Source organism: Nanorana parkeri, unplaced genomic scaffold (assembly GCF_000935625.1).
Source record: "Nanorana parkeri isolate BGI_ZX_2015 unplaced genomic scaffold, ASM93562v1 scaffold187, whole genome shotgun sequence".
In the NCBI taxonomy this organism is placed as follows: Eukaryota; Metazoa; Chordata; class Amphibia; order Anura; family Dicroglossidae; genus Nanorana; species Nanorana parkeri.
In genome coordinates this window covers 1,333,977-1,357,170 of record NW_017306455.1, presented here as the reverse complement: position 1 = coordinate 1,357,170, position 23,194 = coordinate 1,333,977, and the positions used below count along the sequence as shown (strand labels likewise).

Genomic DNA, 23,194 nt, shown 5'->3' with positions numbered 1-23,194 from the left:
TTAATTATCATAGTACTGGCTGATAGCAACATCTGTTCGTTCACAGGTTCAAAGGAAGAATGATGATGATAATTAGGCAGATTTTGTAGCATAATACGAGAGCAATGATGTGCAGTAACCCAAAGCCAGCCAATCAAAATGTGTGTTCTGCAACTTACAGTACACCTACTTGCACTTATTCCTAATTGGATTTTATATATATAAGATATATATATATCTATATATATTGCACCTCACTGCTACTTTTATTCAAATTAGGTTAAATATCAGAGTCTAAGGGACACGTTTATTAAAAAAAAAAAACCTCTATAGTGAAAATTTCGAAGTTTTTTAGTGGATCTAGAATAAAATCAACCCATAAATCAACATTGAGCGAGGACCTATGTGTGATGGGCCCCACAATGCCACCATTAAAGATCAGCTCTATGCTTCATTTTTTTTTTATATACTTACCATTATCCAAAGTCCTCAGGCTGGTCATGTGACATGCAGGGTCCTCTTCCTCGAAGGCCCTGTTCACACCTGCGCTTTCCGAGAACGCGCAGCGAATTGTTTGTTTTCATGCATGATCGTATGTAGTAAACAACCATTGTGCAACACATATCGGGTATCCCTGCACATGCTGGAGTAAAGAAATCATTTTAGGTTCCTCTATTACGGTTATCTCTAAACTGATGAGCTGTAAACATTTGCGTCGTCACCTTTTGATAGTTTAGGGCAGGCGTTTTTGAAGCTTGTCATATCTGGTATCTATTTACGCCGCACAACCTCATCTTTTATTTTCTAAAACACAAATTGGGAAGTATATTGTGTTTGTGTGCTCTAAAACTCATCTTAGTGTTTTGTTTACTGAAAATATTGATTTGATAAACAGTTGCGAAAAAAATTGTGCAACATAAAGAACTGCAACTCCGATCTTCATATTTTACAGGGTGTCAGGAAATATATTTTCAGAAATTATATAAAAAAAGAGTAATAATAAAGTATATAAGTAATTATAAATATTAATATAAATAATATAAAATAAGTAATTTTCTACCCAAAATAAATGCAGATTTTAACAAAAAATTACACATAGATATACACTGATATTTCGATAATAATTCTTAGTTCCCGTCAGTACTGTTTTCATTGTTCCGACCACTGTACACTGATGAAAGGTGGAAATGAGTCACAATGGGTTCCCGTGATTATCCGTGGCCTCTTATTAAATGAGCCCAAAGGGGTAAATAATGGAGAGAGCGGATGACAAGGGAGAGAAGAAGCAGACGAGATGAGGACGGTACACTGGTTGGAGAGATGAAGTCTGGGAAGGCAGAGCGACTGAAGAGGCTGCAGGGAGATGGGAGAAGTGACAGATGTGAGCAGGCAGACGGAAACGGACAGATAGAGAAAGAACGGAGGGAGAGCAAAACGCAGAAACATAACAACTGACAGAGGGAAAGAGATGAGATAAGCAGAATTATAGGAGGAGACAGCCAACTGTGAAGCAGAGGAGAAGCAATGGACACAAAGAAGCGATAACTCCTCTGTAGTTACATGGCTCCACGCAGCTCGGCTACAACATGACCACAAACAATGCAATATACCGTAATGCAATGCAAAATGCAATATACCGCATCTCAAGCTTATCGCAGCATCTGTGGATACAGTGCAATCAGAGGGGATCGGGAAGGAACTGGATGCAGAGGAAAATATTTGTTAAAACAAATATATTTACAGGTCTATTCACAAAAGGGCGAAGGGTTTGGAGAGGGCAGAAGTGAAAAATCTAGGACAAAATAGCTGATTTCAAAAGATTATCAAATTCAGCTCACTCTCCAGTTCAGCTATGTTGTCCTAGAGCAGGGGTCAGCAACCCGCGGCTCCGGAGCCGCATGTGGCTCTTCCATTCCCCTGCTGCGGCTCCCTGTTTACCTCCTCTCCCGGCCGGGTCCCTAGTAACAGGTGGCGGGAGAGGAGACGTGTGTCACATGCCCCGCCCCCTGTAGTGCACACCGTCTGGCTGGGATGCTGGCTGTGAGGCTTGGCAGGTGAGTCCGAATGAGGAGCCGGGGATGGGGGGGATCTTTTTGGTGCTGGAATGTGTTATCACCAATAGGTCAAGCATTCCAACGCTTTGTCAGCTGTTCCAGGGCAGATCGACATCGCAAATCGTATGTGCAGGAGAACTGATCTGCCCTGGAACAGCTGTTCGGTCCTGAAATGTCACTTCTATCCGACTTTGTCAGTGGGGTGGAATGTGAGATCGCCCTCACAAAGTCGGTTAGAAGTGACATTTCAGGACCGAACAGCAGTCACCCTGCACAAGGAGAGAGAGAGCAGCAGTGACAGGAAGCTCCATGTTTCACACTGGATTACTGCACAGATCTGGAAGAAATACACAAAGCTCACCAAGATTCAAGAATACACATGACTTGTATTTAGACAATATTTTCTTATCCTGAAGTTCAGCTATAAGTGAAACTCCTTTTTGGCTAATTTATCTATTAAAGATGCAAGCTTTTGGGATTCCTTAGATCCCTTCATCAGGCTTCAATAATGAGCAAAATTAAGAGTTTTCATTTTGCCAAACTTTCTATGAAAATTGAGAGATTTCAGTCTAATTTTGGTAGGTTGGTGAAATTGATTGGAATCAATATGGAAGGAGAAATTAAAGTGTTTTTTGTTTAAATGACTCCTGAGGGGCAATGAAGAACTCCCTGCAATTATCATGGACCTGTTCTTGTGCCAAAAACGTTCTCATTATTTTACTTTTTACCACAGAGAGATAACAGAAATAGTAAAATAAAAAGTAAAATAAAAAACAAAATGCACACAAATAATCCTCAAATACACACAAAGAAAAAGGATAAAGACAAATACATTGAAGCAGAGCTCCAGGCAGGATAAAAAAGAAGAACAGCTTAATAAAAGAAAACAATTGTTGCACATTTGATGAATAAACTCCACAGTGCGATAGGGGTGCCTGAAATTAGGGTGCTTTAACCCTTTCGCTGCCAGGTATGTTATACTTTGCTGGCAGTGGGCCCCTTTAAACCTGCCAGGACTCTGTTTACATGTGTAAAGTCGACTGTTGGCTTTACACTGGAAGTGATTCCGCCAGATTGCTTCCAGGGGCAGGAGTTGTGCGCCACCCCCCCTCCCCCCTCCCCACATACACACACACACCCAGCTTCCCAGGCTCTGCAGGCCCGGGACCAGCTTCACTGGTGTCGGCGGGAAACGGGGAAGGAGATCGATGAACATCCGCTCGTCAGTTTTCCCCTTGCTGAATGGGGCGGGAAGTGATGCTAATTGCTGTCATTGCTCGGCTGCAGAAGCCATGCATAAGCTCTTGGAGCGCCATCTGCACTCCAATATCTTATTTGAAATGGAAAGGTGACACTAGGGGTTTGAAAGACCCCTAATGTCACCTTAAAGAGAACCTGCCACCTCCAATGTGCTATCACATAGGGGGCTTGTAAGCCCCCTGATGTGATAGCAATTAAAGGAGAGCTATGGGGTTAAGGTTTTTCCCCATAGTTCTCCTTAGGGTAACGGGAAGACACAAACTAGCGTCCTCCCGTCACCCTAAGCTCAGTATATCGCGAGCTACAGCTTGCGGTATACTTAGACGCCGCAGCTGAAGCGGATCCCGACAATTATGTCTGGGTCCGCCCAGCTGCGTGAGTGACAGCTGGCTCTGCCTATCTAGAGGCAGAGCCAGATGTAAACGATCGTGATAGGGCCAATATTCACAGATATCCCTAAACTGGTGACCTGTACAGGCTTTTGAAGCATCGCCTATGGACAGTTTGGGTGCCGTATTTTGTCGCCATCTCATGGACACATACAATTTTTTACATGTTGGGTATCTATTTACTCGTCGTAACCTCATCTTTTATATTTGACAAAAAATGGGTATTATATTGTGTTTTTGGGTACTAACATTTTCTTATTATTTACAACATTTTTGGGTTTGATAAAGAGTTGTGTCGTCAGACGTAAACATTTGAAGCTGACGCCATTTTACTCTACAGGGTCTTTGCTTTTAGAATATATTTACATACATACATACATACATACATATACACACACACACACACACACACACATATATATATATATATACCGTATTTTGCGGTCCATAAGACGCACCGGACCATAGGACGCAGGGAGGTCCGGCGCGCCTTATGGAGCACTCGAGACTGTAGCTTCTGTCACAGCTTCTATTTGCACTGAACAATAGATTTACAATTATCCTCTGCCAATATGAATGGGTTAAATGATTTGTAGTACATAATATGTAGCCCTGTACCCCCTTTTCCACTTACAGAGCTAGGTTATTGTTTTTCTTTTAAATAAATATTCATGTAATTTTATTGGTATCTATCTTCATTTTGTACATTTACCAGTAGCTGCCTCATTTCCCACCCTCGGCTTATATTCGAGTCAATACTTTTTCCCAGTTTTTTGTGGTAAAATTAGGTACCTCGGCTTATATTCGGGACGGCTTATAGTTGAGTATATACGGTATATTGTTTGGGGGGTTTTAAGTCATTTCCAGGCCTAAATGTGGATTATAACATGTGTGCAAAGAAAAGCAAAAAAAGGTCTTGGCAGCAAAAGGGTTAATGAGGATTAGCTGCAATGAAATGGAGGACACTCAGCTGGGGGGTTAATACAGTATATAAAACATTCATACAGACAGTGAAGGCATAATACAGAAATATTCTGAATTACATCCAAATGACCAAGTGCATATTCTCTATGCACTCTGTGTGGTTGGAGCATCTTCCCACAAAAACTTCCCTCAGAAAGACTCAGCTCATCCTACAATTATGAAAAGAATAATCTCTGATACCTGGAATGAGATCGAGGACTCTCACCACTCTGAGGTAACAGGGGTGTAACTGACAAACACTTCCCACCAGAAACAAGTAACTAAGTTCCCCCTTCCTTAGTCCCCCCATTCACACGTAGTAGAAGCTCAGTACGTTTGGCCCTATAGACTTCAATGGAAAAGTGCAACACAAGCGTTTTGCATATTTCTGTGCGTGCTTTTACACGCGTTTGTCCATTGACCACAATGTCTTCCAATCTGCCAGCTAAGATGTGTGTCTTCATGTGTGCACATGTAACTCGTGTAAAAATGTGCAAAAACGCACAAAACACACTAGCCGAAATTGCGTGCAAAAGCGCTGACGCCTAGGTGTGAATGCAGGCTTACTGTGCAACAAGTGTGTTAGGAAATGTGTCCTATCTCTAATGTGCAAAACGCATGCGTTTCCAGGCATTTCCATTAAGGGCCCTTTCACCCAGGTGGTCCAATCGGGTCCACCTGTAAGTTTTCCAGATGCCCAATATAAGTCTATGGGCAGCTTTGTGTAAACGGACAGGCATCTGTTTACACCCAGGTACCCCCTTCTCTAGCCAGGTCCAGAAAAACCAAAGAGATCAAAGATCCGTTTCATCAGACCTGAACGTGCCGGATCAGGGGTAATCTGATGTAAATGGACACGTCTGAGACTCTGTTTACATCAGATTCCCCAAGGACCGGGGTCTGGCAATTACCGTTCTTTCCTCCATCGTTCCCGACATCTGCTCCGTACTGCTCTGATCAGGAGGGGATCCGTAGCAAAATGCCCATCACTGGAAACAAGTACATGAGTTTCTTTTTGGCAGATTAAGCGCTGCTTGGCCTCATAGACTTCAATGGAAACTCTTAAGAATGCGCATTTGCTGTGTTTTTGCACACGTTTTATGAGCATTTGCCCATTTACATCAATCTGTCACAATCTGCTCCCAAAAACGCACGACTTAATGTATGTGAAAACAGGCATAGAAACTAGCGTAAATGCTGTCATCTAGGTGTGAATGAAGCCTTAAGAAAGAATTTCCGTTCAAGGTGTTATCACTAAGAGAATCGTAGGATTTTATTTTGGGGTGTCTATTTTTACATACGTTACACAATCACAAAACCAGATTTTGTTACCATATTCACATTCTGTCCAGTGTCCCCCCCCCCCCCCCCCCCCGTGACTGGACAGTGAAAGGAGAAGCAGGACAGTGATAATGTCGTCTCTCTATCACTCTGCTTTCTCTTCCTATCAGAATGCTTCTTGCCAGCACATGAACTGATTGGCTCCTTGTGCTGCTTCTTCCTCTCCCAGCCCTGCTATAGAGTTGGTACTAGGTCAGATTTATGTACTTACACTGCTTAAGTTTAAAAAATTATATTTTAATGATTATAGAGTTGCATTATGTGCGTCTTTTATATCAGCTTTAAAGCAGAACTCCGGGCAGAAATGTTATTAACCCTTGCAGTGGTGCTACCCCCACTGTAAGGATTAACTGCCCACTTTTGCCTAGGGTCAAACCCCCCCAAAAAGTTATACTCAACCAATCATACGAGCTGGCGGCTCTTAGAGTGGTCCCTGGATTGTCTCTCCCCCCCTCTGCAGCAGTCTAGGAATCCTCAAGTCATCACGACCAATACAGTGTATAGGACTTAAGGACCCCAGGGGACAACCACTGCAGCAGAGGAGGAGACAGGCTAAAAAAAAGCTCAGCAATGTGACACTTTTATGGTCAATAAAGAAGATTGACTACAAATGTTTTTGGAGTGCAAGTGACCTTCTACCAGTTACATTTGATTTGCAGAGGCATCTGCGGTCACTCCAGTACCCCCATGTTTTTGGGGGTTTTCCGGTCAGGAGTGCGATGGGATCCACTATGCTTTGAGGCTAAAAACAAGCACTTAACCATTGCAGTGCAGGGGTAGGCCCACTGCAAGGGTTAATAGCATTTATGCCTGGAGTTCTTCTTTAATCTCTAAGGGGCCGATTTACAAATCTTCTGCTTAACCATATGCAGGGGAGAATGCAATTCACACAGCATTCCCATCACTAGATGGAGCCGAGGAGCATAATGATAAATCTTCTGCCTTCGCACAGTATTCCCATCACTTGATGGAGCCGAGGAGCATATTTATAAATCTTCTGCCTTCGCCCACATTCCCATCACTAGATGGAGTCGAGGAGCGTATTTATAAATATTCTGCCTTTGCACAGCATTCCCATTACTAGATTGAGCCGAGGAGCATAATGATCAATCTTCTGCCTTCGCACAGCATTCCCATTACTAGATTGAGCCGAGGAGCATATTTATAAATCTTCTGCCTTCGCACAGCATTCCCATCACTAGATGGAGCCGAGGAGCATATTTATAAATCTTCTGCCTTCGCACAGCATTCCCATCACTAGATGGAGCCAAGGAGCATATTTATAAATCTTCTGCCTTCGCACAGCATTCCCATCAATAGATGGAGCCGAGGAGCATAATTATAAATCTTCTGCCTTCGCACAGCATTCCCATCACTAGATGGAGCCAAGGAGCATATTTATAAATCTTCTGCCTTCGCACAGCATTCCCATCACTAGATGGAGCCGAGGAGTACAGGAATTCCTATGCTCCTCGGCTCCATCTAGCAGCAGCCAGGACCGGTAATAGTAATTGCCCAGCATAAGGCTGGGCAAAAGATTTCTAAATCAGCCCCAAAATTAAAATAGCCCCCCCAAAGAAAAATGACCCTCTAAATCAGGGGTAAGCAAACTCCGGCCCTCCAGTTGTTGTGGAATTTCAAATTCCCACGAGGGATTGCAAGATTCTGGAAGCCACAGGCATGACTCTTAGGGCAGGTTCACACCATTTTCCAGACCAGATCTGGTCCGGAAAATGGTATGAACCTGCCTGCAGTTCCAATGCATTCCAGACCAGACAAAATTAGACAAGCAGTATTTTTCTGATCTGGTCCAGCACGGACTGCGCTGGTGTGAACAGAGGCCGGAATTAGCATAGGGATACATTAGGATGCATTTTGGGGCCGGAAACAATCTGGTCTGGTCTGGAGATGATCTGGATGTGGTTTGAGTAGGCCCTTAGAGACACCACACTAGGAGGGCCTGAGTTTGCCGGCCCCTGATCTAAAAAATATTGATAAAACAGTAGAACTTTTTTGAATTCAAACAAATTTGACCAGAGCCTCTCAGTGAGCGAAATTGATAGAGAAACAGCAAATTGGGTAATTTTGTGGTGAAATCCGTTTCATGGAAATCTCTCCGATTACAAATCTTTGCTGTCAGATTACTGACCTCATCCTCTGAAAACACTAGCTGCTTGGCCCTCATGGTGAGGTGCCAGTGCAAACACATGCTCTGTTTCCATTCCGAAAATAAGAAACAAAAACATTGGGAAGGAGATGGTGAGAACACGATTTTGGCCTTCTTTCGATAAAAGAGAAACATTAATCATCAAAGAAAAATTGTAATTTTTGTGGCTGGTTTTGGTGACCTGGGGTCCAGCTGTGAACGTTGATTTGAGCCTTCTTGCTGTACCTGTAGTCGTGATGGGCGACTTCAATTACCCGGGTATAAATTGGGCTAATGGAACCTCAAGTTCAAGCAAGGAGGGCCGATTTTTGAACATGTTGAGAGACAACTTCATGTACCAGATGGTGGAGGTCCCTACTAGAAAAAATGACATCCTAGATTTAATCATAACTAATAATGTGGAGTTAATTGAGGATATTGTTGTTGGGGAGACCCTGGGCAATAGTGACCTCTTTATTCAACCTCAAATACTATGTAACTATGTAACCTATCACTGCTGTGTGACATTTCCATCTGAAGGCTTGTAGGTTTATGTGTGTGTGATGGAAAAGGAGAGTCACCCCTCCAGGGACGGCAGATTCGAAAATGTCAATCTTTATTATAATTGCCCCTAAAAAGTAGTGGCCTGAGTGTATGAAAGTGTCATGTCTTATGACCCAAACTTTCAGTACTGGGGGCTGACGCTGACACGCAGACATACAAAGTGTCGTACTACACCTCATGTACAGCAGTAAACCTACGTTGATACAGTATGGCAGCCAAGGACGGTCATAGTGGGTCTACGGTGTTTGGTACAACGTAAAGAATAGGTGAGTTTTGCAAAAAGGCAGCTGTTTATTGCCATTAAAAGGGTCAGTCCACTGAAAGGTGAACATTCAGTTTTTGGTAGTTAGAGAACTATGGGGTTAAGTCTTTTCCCCATAGTTCTCCTTAGGGTAACGGGAGGACACAAACTAGCGTCCTTCCGTCACCCTAGGCTCAGCTAGGTATACTGAGACGCCGCAGCTGAAGCGCAGCTGCTCGCGGTATACTGAGACGCCGCAGCTGAAGCGGATCCCGAGAATTGTGCCGGGATCCGCCCAGCTGCGTGACTGACAGCTGGCTCTGCCTATCTAAAGGCAGAGCCAGCTGTACCCGCTCCCTCCCCTGTCCGTTCCGCCAGTCAGCGCTGGCGGATCTGAGCGGGGAGGAGGGAATCCAGCCCCTCCCCTGTCATGGCAGAGAGCCGTGACCGGATCGAGAGGTGAGCGAACGCCGGTATGTGTTCGCTCACCTCCCGATCTACTGGGCCGACCTGTGACAGTCTCATTGTCATAGGTCGGCTAGAACTATGAGGTGAGTGAAAATCACTCACCTCATAGTTCTCCTTTAATACCCTAAATATCCTTGCATTAGGTCCTGTCCTGCAATATTTAAGTGTTCAATTTTGCCTAGGGTATCAGGAAGAAGGACTTTTACTTACCCTATCCCTCGCTCCCCCAGCAGCTAGTGCTCTCCTCTTCTGCTTGAAGCTCCAGGATGTGGGTGCTCCCTTGGGGTCCTCTTGTACGATGCAGGGCTATTGGCCCTGCATTATACTTGATGGTGTCAGAGTGCCTGCAACTGCTGGAGCGCTGAAGAGAAGAGGCTGAGGGGGCCAGTTGCATAGCATGGAGGGAGCCTGTTGGAGCGCATGTGACTTTTCTGGCCAATCAGATGGCTCCCATGTTGCCGTAATGAAAAATTCATGTTCAGACCCATTCGGATGCATTAAACCGAAAAACACATCTGATTGGCCAGAAAAGTCACATGTCCGATTCAGTTTAGTTTAACGCAATTCTGACAGGATCTGAAATTCGGAAACTCAGATTTGGACACATTCGGATGCATTGGGGTCCGGAAATTCGGATGTGTCCGAATGTCTGCATTTTGGGAAATGTGTCCGAATTTTGAACGAAATTACTCTCACATGTCTATTTACTAGTACCCTAAGCATAATCAGCATCTAACCCCATGGGAGCCCTACTGCAAGGGTATTGTATTATTTTTGCTGGTGTTAAAGTGACATTAAACCCTCAGATTTTTTTACAAACCAATACTGTAATGTGTGCCTTACTGTAATCCATGGTTGTTTCCCTTCTCTTTGCTGCTCTTCCTTTTAAATCTGTATCTGTTCTCATGCTCTGGAGAACTTCTGTTTTGCAGCAGACTGCCTTGTCTCAGGAATGGATACACGGTGTCTGTGTATACGTTTCTATAGGCTTGTAATCTGAGCCAGCACTACAGGAAGAGGCCCTGAGCTGAAAAGGGAAGTTCTTCCCAAGCATGAGAAGACATGAGGATTTAAATGGAAGAGCAGCAAAGAGAAGGGAAACAACCATGGATTACAGTAAGGCGCACATTACAGTATTGTTTTATGTTAAAAAATCTGAGGGTTTAATGTCACTTTAAGCTTTGACTCTCCAGAAACGACCAAAATCTTTGAGTGGACTGACCCTTTAAATGACAACCTACAACTTCCCTCTTGCAAATTTTACCCAACATTTAGGTGCAAGGGTAATTTTTTCTTTTCAAACTGACTTTTAAACCATCTGACCTGACTACCTACCCGTTACTTATATCTCTTAGAGATTCTATTGGTGAGATTTCTGTTCCACGTTCTCGGGCCTGCATGCCTCCTATGCCCATTATGAAGGGTCCCCACCATCCCTGCTGGAATTTATTTGTTATATTAGGATGTAACAGGAGGGGCTGGAACACTCAAATTTCCGATAAATTAGGGCAAGGGGAATCTTGCTGCAGTAATATCTTTAAGACATATATGAAGCAATGGACTGACTTGGTCTACCAGGCTCTGGCTGTAACAAAAATATCTATTCTGGTTGAACAGACCCTTTAACAGACCACCTGAGTCCAACATGCATCAGGCTGCTCTCAAAAAATTTGAAGTGGCTCCCTGACCAGTATTTGTAGAGTTCATCTAACCCTGGGAGCAGCCGTCCCATTGTGTACATGTACGCTTGGCTGTTTTCCGACTGAAGTGAAAACTTGCACAACTGGGACCATGACTGACAAAAGTGAAAAGTGCCATCAAATGCAAGTGAAGCTCAAATTGCCTCTTAAATTAAGCCTTTCATAAGCGGTCTCATGTGGTTGAGCCAAAAAGAGCGCTGAACAAACACCTTAAGAGTCCGATGGATTCTATTCATTCCACAATAGCCAAAATCAGCCAGTGCATTTTGGGGGCCAGAAAATCTACTTTCATCAGGGCTTTAACAGTGTGTCAAATGCATATAAAACTGGAATTGTGAATCTAAGTCAGAAGATTAATCTGTGGCTAGCACAATCGCTCATGCAGTAATCTCCAGATTTAGAGTCATTGTTCTAGGAGCTTTCAGTTTGAGTGCATTTGACACATTCTGAACCACTGTTAAAGCCTTGGTGAAGGGGGCTTTTCTGGCCCCCAAAACATGTTGGCTGTTTTTTGTTCCCTGTTGTCATTTGTGGAATCAGTGAAATCCTTTGGAGTCTCAAGAATTTTTTGGGGGCTCTTTCTGGCTCAACTACACATGGACTTCTCAAGTTGAGTGACCCCTAGCTCTTGGTCTAGCCTCTGGCCAAATCTAAGTCAATAGGTGCATATTACGTTTTGTTTGAAATGCCTAAGGATCTTTGTCCACCACCTCAATTCTACTTTTTCCTCGAAAAAGAGGTCTCATGACAGCCATTCACACCTGCCCTAAATTTGCCAAATGCATAAAATCATGAAGTTTGCCACCAGCTAGTTTTGGTAGGTATAAGAGGTTTCCCTGCCATGACAAACATACGTGGATAGGGTGGGAAGGGAGGTTCCCTCAATGTTAACAGAAAGGTCAGTTCATGCAAGTTGTCTCAGTAGGTAGTGCATTTTGAACCATGCTTATCATTAGTGATAGCTCAACTTGAAAGTTTTACTCATTATTTTAAATTTAATATAGAAACAATGAAAGTTGCCATAGCAGCAATATCTATAGAATCTATATGAACAGTCCTTCAATATGCGCTGTGCCTCCAGAGGTTCTACATAATCGCTGATCATAAACAGATGCAGAAAGACCAAACTAGGAATTAAATAAAAAACCATTGGGGGGCTCATAAGACCATATTTGAGGATCAAGGGAAGCAATACTGATCACGTACTGATATCACTATATAGTCAGTATATAGCTAGGAGGAAAAAGACACATCAAGTTCAACCAAAAAAGAAATGATCACAAAAAATATTGGATCCTTAGAACCCTAAACCTGAAGTTCATCCAGAGTAAGGCAAAAAAAAAAAGACATTAAAAAGCGCAAACTAATTTGCATTAATGGGGAAAATATTCCTTCCTATCTGTATGTGAAGGTTAAACTTCTTAACTCCAAAACCTGAAGATTCCCTCCTTGTCACCAATTTAAGGGTTGTTTTTAAGGCATGCCAACTGTCAAGGTTGTCAGGATGCTCATTGCAGTTTTCAACCTTCAAGCCCTCAATTGGCTGGTGTCATAGTTGATTACATGTGCCATGGCACCTACAATTCAAATAGAGGCTAAATTGGCACCTTAGTTGGCTTTAAGGGATAGGAGGTGTTAGTTCCACTTTAAATAATGACTTTTAACTTTCCACAGCGTTAACTATATGGACCACTTATATGTTTATACAAGATGCACATTTCCCCCAGTAATTGCCTCTTCCTAAGTCTTCTAAAGTTGAGAATGTCTATAGGCAACAATGACTTATGGGACTAATGAAGACTGAGAAGCCCCTTTGGGACTAATAGCAGCACCCAAATATTCAACATCCCTCCAGCCTTTCTTGCAAATGCCATACACACTGAACTTCCAGATTTATCAACAGGCCTAGTAGACATATGCCTAAGGGCAGCAGAGACCCAAAAGCAGTTTTTATCTGCAACCTTATCCCAAGAACCATTATTTTTTCAACAACATGGAAAATGTTAAACCAATTCATACAAACATATCCAGAAATTGTCATAAAATTTGACCACATGGTAGGACTGTCCAATCAAAAACCTAAATTGCCTTACTGATGTGTCTAGCTTAGGTTGCCAAGGATGGGAAATCATGGGAAATCTCTCCAATGTGGACACAGACAAAAACATACCATTGCTTTCTGTTCCAGTGACAACCTCTGCCCCCATTTTATGTCATGATCTCCCAGGGCCCAGAAGTAAGGACAATCTGCTTAATGGGGGTCACAGATGGGGGCGTATCTGCCGCGAGGGAAACAAGGCGTTTGCCTGGAGCGGCAGATTCCCCGAGGGCGGCAATTGCTGCGGTCGAGAGAAGGGGAGAGAACCTGAGGTCATCGTAGCGGCGTGGACGAGGACGGGCGGCGGGGACATACTGCCCGGTGAGTGATCACCCGGGGGGGGGGTTATGGAGGCTTGTGCTGATGGGGAGGCGGCGGCGGCACATAATGTCAGCCCGGGGGGGCGGGGTGCTGCTGATGGTGACGGGTCAGTACGGGAGGGGAGTGGGGGGTGCGGCGTTGCTGTCTTGCCTAGGGCAGCAGGATTTGTAAATACACCACTGGTCACAGACAAACATAAAAACCTAACATAGGTTTTACCTCTTCTCCACTCTATCCAAATCAGTGGCTGTAGTTCGGCTTTTAAAAGGTGCCTCTGATGAACCTACATCCATAAGCATCCCAAATGATTCATTTAAGTTCCATCTTTTTGAAGGGTGAGTTGCAGGCCCCCTTTAAGATACCAGATCTAAGTATAAAATTCCCATTTTCATACTGTTCCAGAAGTTTGTAACATCAACAAATTCTGACTGTGTGTTTAAGGGTTTGTTTTCCTTCAAACTGCTGAATGAGCAGATTCTGACATAAACAGTTTGTTGATCATTGCAGAATTTTGGCTTTACAATTTTTTCGGGAATAAAATAGCTCTTCGACACGATACTTTGTGATATTACATTTATTGCTCGTAGAGAGAATAGGCGTGCTAGCTGCATTTAATCCGAGACGTTGTGAAATCACATGTAATGCAGCAGAGTCAGTTTGTCAATTCCATAGGAGTTTGACTGGCGCACTCGACAAGCTCCAGTTTTTTAAAATCCTGCCATCCCATCCTCTTACTGCCACAGCTTTATTTCAGTCGGGGGGGGGTCTTCTTGTCAGTCACATGGTCTCCTCGGGTCTCCTTCCTGTGGTTGCAGTAGGCGATCTTCAATATTTCAGAGTGGCGCTGGTATTCTCTGCAATATTTTACCATGAGTCCAGCCTGACAGGGTGACAGGGTACCGATACCAGGTATTTGGGCCAGTACTCGTACTCGCTCAAATGCTCCGATGCCAAGCCCAATGCCCAAACTTCCGGTATCAGGAAATCGGCCAGTGAGTCATTACATGCTGCTCGGCTTCCTAATTGGCCGGGAAGCCGGCTCCGTGTTCCCTCGTCACCAAATTGGTCAGGAAGCTGGCCAATCAGGAAAAAAGGCGGTGAAAATATTGGTACTTGGACTCGATACCCAAGAACCGGTATCGGTGCATCCCTAGTTAAAATCTATCTCTAAGCAAACCAACACTGCAAGGGTTACGTGCATGTTTATGGGACCAGAGTGAAGCAGATTTTCATATCTCCCAGCGGTCAGCGCTCTCCTCTTCTGCTCCAGCTGATGGAAGGTCCCTAGGTGTCCTCATGCCTAATGCAGGCAAATGGAAGTTGTATTGTACATGATGACGTAACCGGTCCATTGACGGCTGGCATGAAAGGACGAAGAGGCTGTCAGGACCGATCTAGCAGCCAGGTGGGAGCGGGGATCAGGTAAGTAAAATAGACGTTTCCTATCCCCTAGGCATAAACGAGCACCTAACCCTTCCAGTGTGGGGGTAACCTCATTTCAAGGGTAGTTTTTTGCTTTGCCCAGAGATGGGCTTTAAGGAATGAAGTAGTAACAATTTTTCCCACTAAAAAAACCCCCACTGTATAAAAAAAATTGGGCCCAAACTAACCGTTTAAATATATATACTGAGAATGTAATTAGAGGCTCTTTAACATAACAGGACCTATATATAAACGTTGATATGACTGTTTAGACACTCTCTTCATGGGAGATATTTAGCAGGTTCACTTATTACCATCTCTGAACAATTTCTCAACTCATTTTCACCATATTTCAGCTAAGATGAAAATAGCCTAATGAAATCTCTACACAGACTGGTGATTCATAAAGACTTTCTAGGCAAATGTTTCATCATCTACACAACCCCGGCGTAATGTATTATTATCTATTATCAGCAGAGGAAGAAGCCTTTCCCAATATGTGGTTTTATTATGGATATTGCCTCAAAAATACAGATTTCAGTGTTTGCGAAATTTGACCAAAGCGGCATCTCTCAATTTCTCTCATTGACCTGCGCTTAGGAAAAATTTCAGTAAATACAATATGGTAAAAAATAGATTTATTTTTAGTTTTTCACCATAGGTACCCTTTAAAGACCATAAACAAAACACCTTAATTTCTCCTCCTTCATTGACTCAGCAACATTCCACAAAAATTGGCGAAAGCTGCTGAAATATCCCAATTTTTTTTGAAATTTCTGGTAAAAGAAAAAAAACTCACTCGTCCCTATGCAGTCACATTTCATTGTGTTTCCTATTTTAACATCGCTTCATGGTTGTCCATTCTGAACTGTAGTGGAATTAATAGTAATCATTGTGTCGCCTTTATACATTGTTCCAATAAGTTTATCTAATGAGCGGCTGATGTCTGGTTGGTCAAACCGTGGCAGGAAAGTGGAGGAAGCCTCTTGTAGCCTAAAGATGGCTGCTAAGCTTGCATAATAGGTGCTGAATTCAGGCTCATCATTCCAATGCTGAGAGATAAAGAGACTGAAGACTCAGGTCTTCCCCACTGATATCTATTGCTCTATTTACTAAAGCACCTTGCCCCAGGCTCTGCCAGCTATACACAACACTAGCACCTAATTAGTGATTATACAGGTAGCTGCTGCTTTCCAACACGGTGAAAAGTGACAAGAGGCTGTGAGAGAAAAAACTAGACCAGAGTTACAGCTTGGGAGAGGGAAACGTCATTCTAATGGTAGAACTACGAATACAAAATATACTATTCACAACAGGCTGGAGCAGCTAGAAAGCAGAGCAGGAACCACTAGTGCCAGCATGTCCTGCTAGAAACTAACGGGAAGATTCTTAGTGGCTGCAGGGCTGTATTACAAACTTGAATATACTTTATGCTTACTGTACATATAACAAATTATCCTCCACTGTACTTATATATGTACACTAGAATCAGCACCATGGACAGAGGACTCTATTATATCTCCATGTATCCATTCGTTTTCTATATATATATATATACACACATATACATACTGTGGTATTGTGTGGCAATCCCACAGTGGAACTGGGGGTTGTAGTAACCCAGGACTCTCAGCCAGAGAGACTGAGCAGTTCCAGGAAACAAATTATTTTGCTGGGAAAGAACTGGCTTTGCAGTTCTCTCCAGAAAACCTGGATTTGGTATGGGATCCTGGAACTGGGAGATTTCAAAGAGAACTGGGAGGGATGAAATCTCCATTCCTGGGTCCATGGTTTAGTAGGGGCCAGAACCTAATGATTGCACACCTGTGCATAGCCCTTATGGAAAGGGTGCTGGCTAGTGTTCTGGGCTCCAGCTGGGAAGAGGAACAGAGGTGTTCAGGAGTCAGGAGGACTCCACCCAGACGTCAGAGGGGAGCCAGGTGGCTGTGTGTGCTGGAGGCACCTCGTAGACAGCCGAGGAGACAGAGAGCCAGTGACACATGAGGGATGTGTTTGAGTGCCCACGAGGGGAGAGGTCAGGAAGGTCGGTGACCCTAGGACCGCTACGACACTGCTGAGAGAGCAGAGTGAGGGCTCATAAGCGAAGCTACTGAGCCATATAAAGGAACTGTCTTATTTTGCTGCTGATGCAAGCTATTTTGTGTTTTACCTAACACCAGGCTCTGACCCTGCCCTGATTAGTACTCTGTGGTGCCGCCTCTTCAGTGGCTCTGTACTCACAATATGCCCTCAGGCTTACAGACAGGAGACTGTGGACATTCAGTGATGAAAAATAGGGAGGGCGCTGGACAGGAGGTGAGTATTAAAGCCTGAGCTTTTTAGTTTTCAACACCTGAGACTGCCTTCATAAAAATTAACTGAGTTTTAAGATTATTTGAGTCAAGCTGATCTCTTTCATCTCTTTTACATTTATAACTTAAAAAAACACTGAATTGTCCTATTCTCTTTCACTTAATTATCTTGGAGGAAGTGAATGTAACTCTCCTGTTATCTGAATGAGGTAGTTACTGTCCTGAGTGTAGCACACAAAAACATACATAAGATTTACGTTACATGTGAATTAGACCAGAATAAGCCTCAGTGTGCTTTATCACATAACGGTAACAATAATAATAAAAGGCTTTCTTGTCCAGGTTATGCTTCATGAAATATTGTATAATGGAAATGGAACAGAAAATGAAGCTTTGTCTTCAAGAAGCCTCTGGAATAATGCTGATCCTCTGCTCGTATTCACGCCCAATGCCCATTCAATATGGCATTTCCAGCCCGGATCCCATTCTGTGTAATAATATTTTTTAATAAAATGACTGGATCATTGCCTTCTGACAGAAATCGGGTTGATTAATTAAACATTGGTGCCACGAGGCCTTGTCTTTTGCGGTACTGAGCATGACACAGAACGGAGCGCTGACAAGAGGACGTTCTCTCAGTGATTGAAATTGCGCCCTTCGTTGTTACAGAACTGAAGCCATTTGTTAGCAATTCATAAATGTGGTAATCAGCCATAGCAGAGGTCATACTTTTCCTTTCACTGTCTACATGAATTAGATTTAGGGGCTGATATAAAATTATAGCGGCACTGCCGCCACTAGATGGCACTGAGGAGCATTGGAAATGCCTATATTTCTGGGCATTGCTGGGCATATGCTGTTCAAACATCACTACCGCCACTAGATGGCACTGAGGAGCATAGGAAATTCCTATATTGCTGGGCGGATGCTGTTCACACATCACTACCGCCACTAGATGGCACTGAGGAGCATAGGAAATTCCTATATTGCTGGGCAGATACTGTTCGCACATCACTACCGCCATTAGATGGCACGGAGGAGCATAGGAAATTCCTATATGGCTGGGCGGATTCTGTTCACACATCACTACCATCACTAGATGGCACTGAGGAGCATAGGAAATTCCTATATTGCTGGGCCGATTCTGTTCACACATCACTACCGCCATTAGATGGCACTGAGGAGCATAGGAAATTCCTATATTGCTGGGCCGATTCTGTTCACACATCACTACCGCCACTAGATGGCACTGAGGAGCATAGGAAATTCCTATATTGCTGGGCGGATACTGTTCGCACATCACTACCGCCATTAGATGGCACGGGGGAGCATAGGAAATTCCTATATGGCTGGGCGGATTCTGTTCACACATCACTACCGCCACTAGATGGCACGGAGGAGCATAGGAAATTCCTATATGGCTTGGCTGGGCGGATTCTGTTCACACATCACTACCATCACTAGATGGCACTGAGGAGCATAGGAAATTCCTATATGGCTGGGCGGATTCTGTTCACACATCACTACCGCCACTAGATGGCACGGAGGAGCATAGGAAATTCCTATATGGCTGGGCGGATTCTGTTCACACATCACTACCGCCACTAGATGGCACTGAGGAGCATAGGAAATTCCTATGTTGCTGGGCATTGCTGGGCGGATACTGTTTACACATCACTTCCATCACTAGATGGCACTGAGGAGTATAGGAAATTCCTATATTGCTGGGTGGATGCTGTTTACACATCACTGCCATCACTAGATGATGCAACAGAGGAGCATAAGAAATTCCTATATTGCTGGGCGGATGCTGTTCACACATCTCACTACCGCCATTAAATGGCACTGAGGAGCATAGGAAATTCCTATATTTCTCAGCGCCATAGTGATGTGGGAACGGCGTCCACCCAGCAATACCCTGGGCGAAAGAGTTATAAATCAGTAATTGTGGTTACTGGGATAAAGGACCTTGGTTCTGTTTCACATTATTCAGTGGTGGCAGCCATTGAGGTCAAGCCTTTATTTCATGATAACATGGCTCAATATATGAACAGTATCTCAAAGTTATATAAGCAGGACAGGGCTGAAAGAGAGGCAGTAGAGGCTTTTACCCAGGTTGTGCCCCTTTCCCCCACCAAAGAGGCCTTTCCTGCCTCTGTCTTGGCCCTACTCTGCTCCAGATCCCAGATTGCTCTTAAAGAAGGTATGTGAAGGTATATTTGTATTTGTTGCAGAGCGCAAAAGCAAGGTATTTACATTTGTAATGTTGTAATGGAGCAGATTTCACTAATGATATATATTGTATGAGCTGCCAGCAACTATGTAGTAATATTCCAGGCATAAAAACCATTCAAGCACAGTGGTACCTTGGTTCACAAACTTAATTCGTTCCACGATTCTGGTCGCGAACAGATTTGGTTGTGGACCGAATCAAACTGTGATCAGACCGCGATATCGGCTAGAGGAAGCCACGACCAGGGTCAGAGCAGGGAAGATGGCTGCGGTTGTGTTCATCACCCGATGCAGAGTTCGCAAACGGAAGCAAAATATTGCCGAACTTCCTGTTCGCTAACCTAATTGTTCGCCAACAGAAGCGTTCGTGAACCGAGGTACCACTGTATATTCCTCAATAGCCATAAAAGATATAAATCCACTTTATTGGCACCAAATGTCTTTAAAAACTCAGATATGACCTACTGGTGACATCACCATCACATTGTGTGCAGAGAGAGCTGTGGGAGGGGCCCGGCCCACCCACCACAGGCTGCCTGCAGGAAATACAGGAGGGGGGCGTAGGCAAGACCAGTCCCCCTGCACAAGGAGAGAGATCAGCAGTGATTGGTCTTTATTACAGTCTCACTCTAGATTCGTGCACAGATCTGGAAGAAATACACAAAGTACACCAAGATCCAAGGAAGAATACACATGACCCGTGTTTGAGGACATTTGATTATTCTGGATTTCATGTTGAAAGATAGACATCTTTTCAGTTCATTGCAATCCACTCACATGGTTACTAGTACTCACTCCGCCTACGACTATAATAGGACCTTGTGACATCATTGGGATGCTATGAACTGGCTGTGTTCCCAGTTCCTTAGTGAATGGGGGTCATCTATAAAACGGCACCCTGCCTGTGTAAATAGCAGCTAACACACTTTTACCGGCAATGATTGTACACTTAATGCATTTCTCTTTCTTCTTATCTGCTTATCCAGACTAATCACCAAGGTCTTAGCTGATCTTATCCATGAAAATTAAAAGGAAAAGACAAAAAGATTTTATTTTATCGTGAATAATTACAAAGGAAATCTTTTAACACTTGTCATAAAATTGGCAGCCATTCCAGACAAATGCGTCAGCAAAAAAAATGGCCATCGCTTTCATAAATTGTCTCTTTTCTAGTGAGATAGTTCTGATGAGCCTTCCCGAAGGGGTGGGGCTTGATAAAATGGGTGTGGCTTGATCAAATATTGCTGGTGTTTTATCAAAGTTTGTGATTACGTTAGAATGTGTGACCGGTGGCAAGGTCACACATTTTAACGTAATCTCGTCCAGTTTTACAGCGGTGGTATGTGTGACCGGTCACGTGGCCACTCATTTTAATGTAATCCTACCCAGTTTTTCGTTGGTGGAATGTGTGACCTGCAATAGGTCAAGCGTTCCAATGCTTTCTCAGCTGCCATTGGCTCCCAGACGGAGAAGCCTCCTGGTTGCCTCGGTGACCAGGGGGTGGTCTGGATTCCCACTGGCTTTAAATTCCGGCCAGAGCCCTGGTTTGTTGTCGAGTTATTCTACCTATATGGTGCAATTACATAGTCTTTTGTGTTGGATACTGCTGTCGTTTCCTGACCCCTCATCTGAATTCCTGGTTACTGATCGCTTGGCCTGCCTTCTGCTCTTGAACCTAGCCGCCTGCCTCCACCCGGACTGGACTTTGGTGACCCCTTTTGGATTGCTCTCTTGTACCTCATTTTCGGATCTCCTTGCCCGCTTCCTGTCAGTGGGTTCCCCTCCACGCCTTAAGTCGGCGATCCCCCGTGACAGATAGAAGCGACATTTCAGGACCAATCAGCTGTTCCAGCGCAGTTTGGTTCTCCTGCACATACCATCTGTGATGCTGATCTGCCCTGGAACAGCTGAGAAAGCGTTGGAATTCTTCACCTTTTGGCGGTCACATACTCCACCGCCCAAAAAATGGGCGGGATTACGTTAAAATATGTAAAATATGTGACCCGTCACACATTCCAACCTAGCCACAAACTTTGATAGAACACCGGATTGCGGACAGACTTAGTTGGAGCATGAGCAAGTCTGAAGAAGGCCACATACTCCACAGTTTAATTGTATAATCTCTTAAGATCTAGTAACATTTATGTGGAGCGAGGGCCTACCTGACTTGATATTGATTGAAGGGATTATCTAGGTATGCCTTTGCACTACGCAATACATACAGCCGACATACACGTTCTAATTTGATTCTACAGTCCCTTTTAGATCTACCAACAATATGTAGCTCAAGGGCCCACCTGGTTGTATATAAAATGAAGGGGCTGTTTAGGTAGGCCCCTAATATTACATAGATGTATAAATGAATAATACATGAATAGATAGTATAGGAAATTGTACATAGATTGTACAATCAGAGTGTGGCCAGCATTAAAGGACCAGTCTACCCAAAGCTGCCATATCACCTTTGGGTGGCTACCAGTGAACTGAATAACCAATCTTTGGGTACTTTTTGTAAAGTGAATCTTCACTTAGCTTAGAGAATGTGGTGACAATTCACTTTACAAAGGATACCCAATGAGTCATGTAAATTGGCTATCACGTAGGGGGCTTCTTAGCCCCCCATGTAATAGCAATAAAGTTGTGTAAAAAAAAAGTAAAAAAATTAAAGAATCATTAAAAAAAATAAAGCATAAAAAATATATGCGTCGGGTGCGCCTATGTGCGAAAACGACGATTGTGCCTATTGTGCCGCACATATTACATATCGCCGCAAACGTCGGAGTGAGACCTGTAATTTTAGGGCCATTAATCACTGATAACTGATGAGCAGTAAAAGCATTTTAAGCGTCGACTATGGGCGTTTTTTTTTGCGGGTGCACGCAATTTTAAGGCTTGACATGTTTGGTGTCTATTTACCCGACGTGATCCTGACTTTTATGTTTTACCTTATATATATATACATACATACATACACATACATACACACACATATATATAGAAACTTTTCTGTATGTGTTTTAATCATTTTATTTTGTACCCTAATTGCCATTTTTATTGGATTACATCCCTCCATTTGCTCCTGTAAAGAGTTGTAAAAGTCTTACAGTCAGCATCTGAGCTGCCAATGATATGGTTGACCAAAGTGAGGGAAACATTTTTTTTTCTAGGTTTTGCTCCGTGTGGCGGAGTGATTTTGAACCCTACGTGGAGATTCCTTCGACTCTCTTGCTTTTCATTAGTTCCTGGCCTTCTTGTCTGCTTTCTTTCCTTATTGGATTGTTGACAATACTATTTATGGGATTGGAAGTATTCCTCAAGGGAGCAAGCAGAATGAATTAAAGAGTTATTAGCAGGAGGCCTGGAAAACGGAGGGTATCACCAACGCCAGTTAGATGCTAAGCTAGAGTTTTAAGTTGGTTGCTGCTGGGGTGCAGAGCGAGCAATTCAATCCTTTACCTGCTCAATTACAATGATTTCACTTACAATTTAACAGCACACCCGACGGAATATTCACAGCACTGTCAGCACTGTGTAAAAATGCATATGTGGGAGAAGACATGTTACTTTTCAAATGTCAACTCTGCTATACCCACTCTTCAGTGCACACAATCACACTAACAGCTTTTCTGTTTCACTTTTTATTACATTACTAATTAAATATGAAAAAAACTCCAGGCAAACAGCTAAACCCTATATATATATAT

The 23,194-nt window shown here is 43.5% G+C and overlaps 1 protein-coding gene across 1 annotated transcript in view; it reads right to left on the bottom strand.

Moving 5' to 3' along the window:
• Window positions 1–23,194, bottom strand: part of C1QL1 (complement C1q like 1) — a 63,473-nt gene that overhangs the window by 32,457 nt on the left and 7,822 nt on the right. The window lies entirely within an intron of this gene.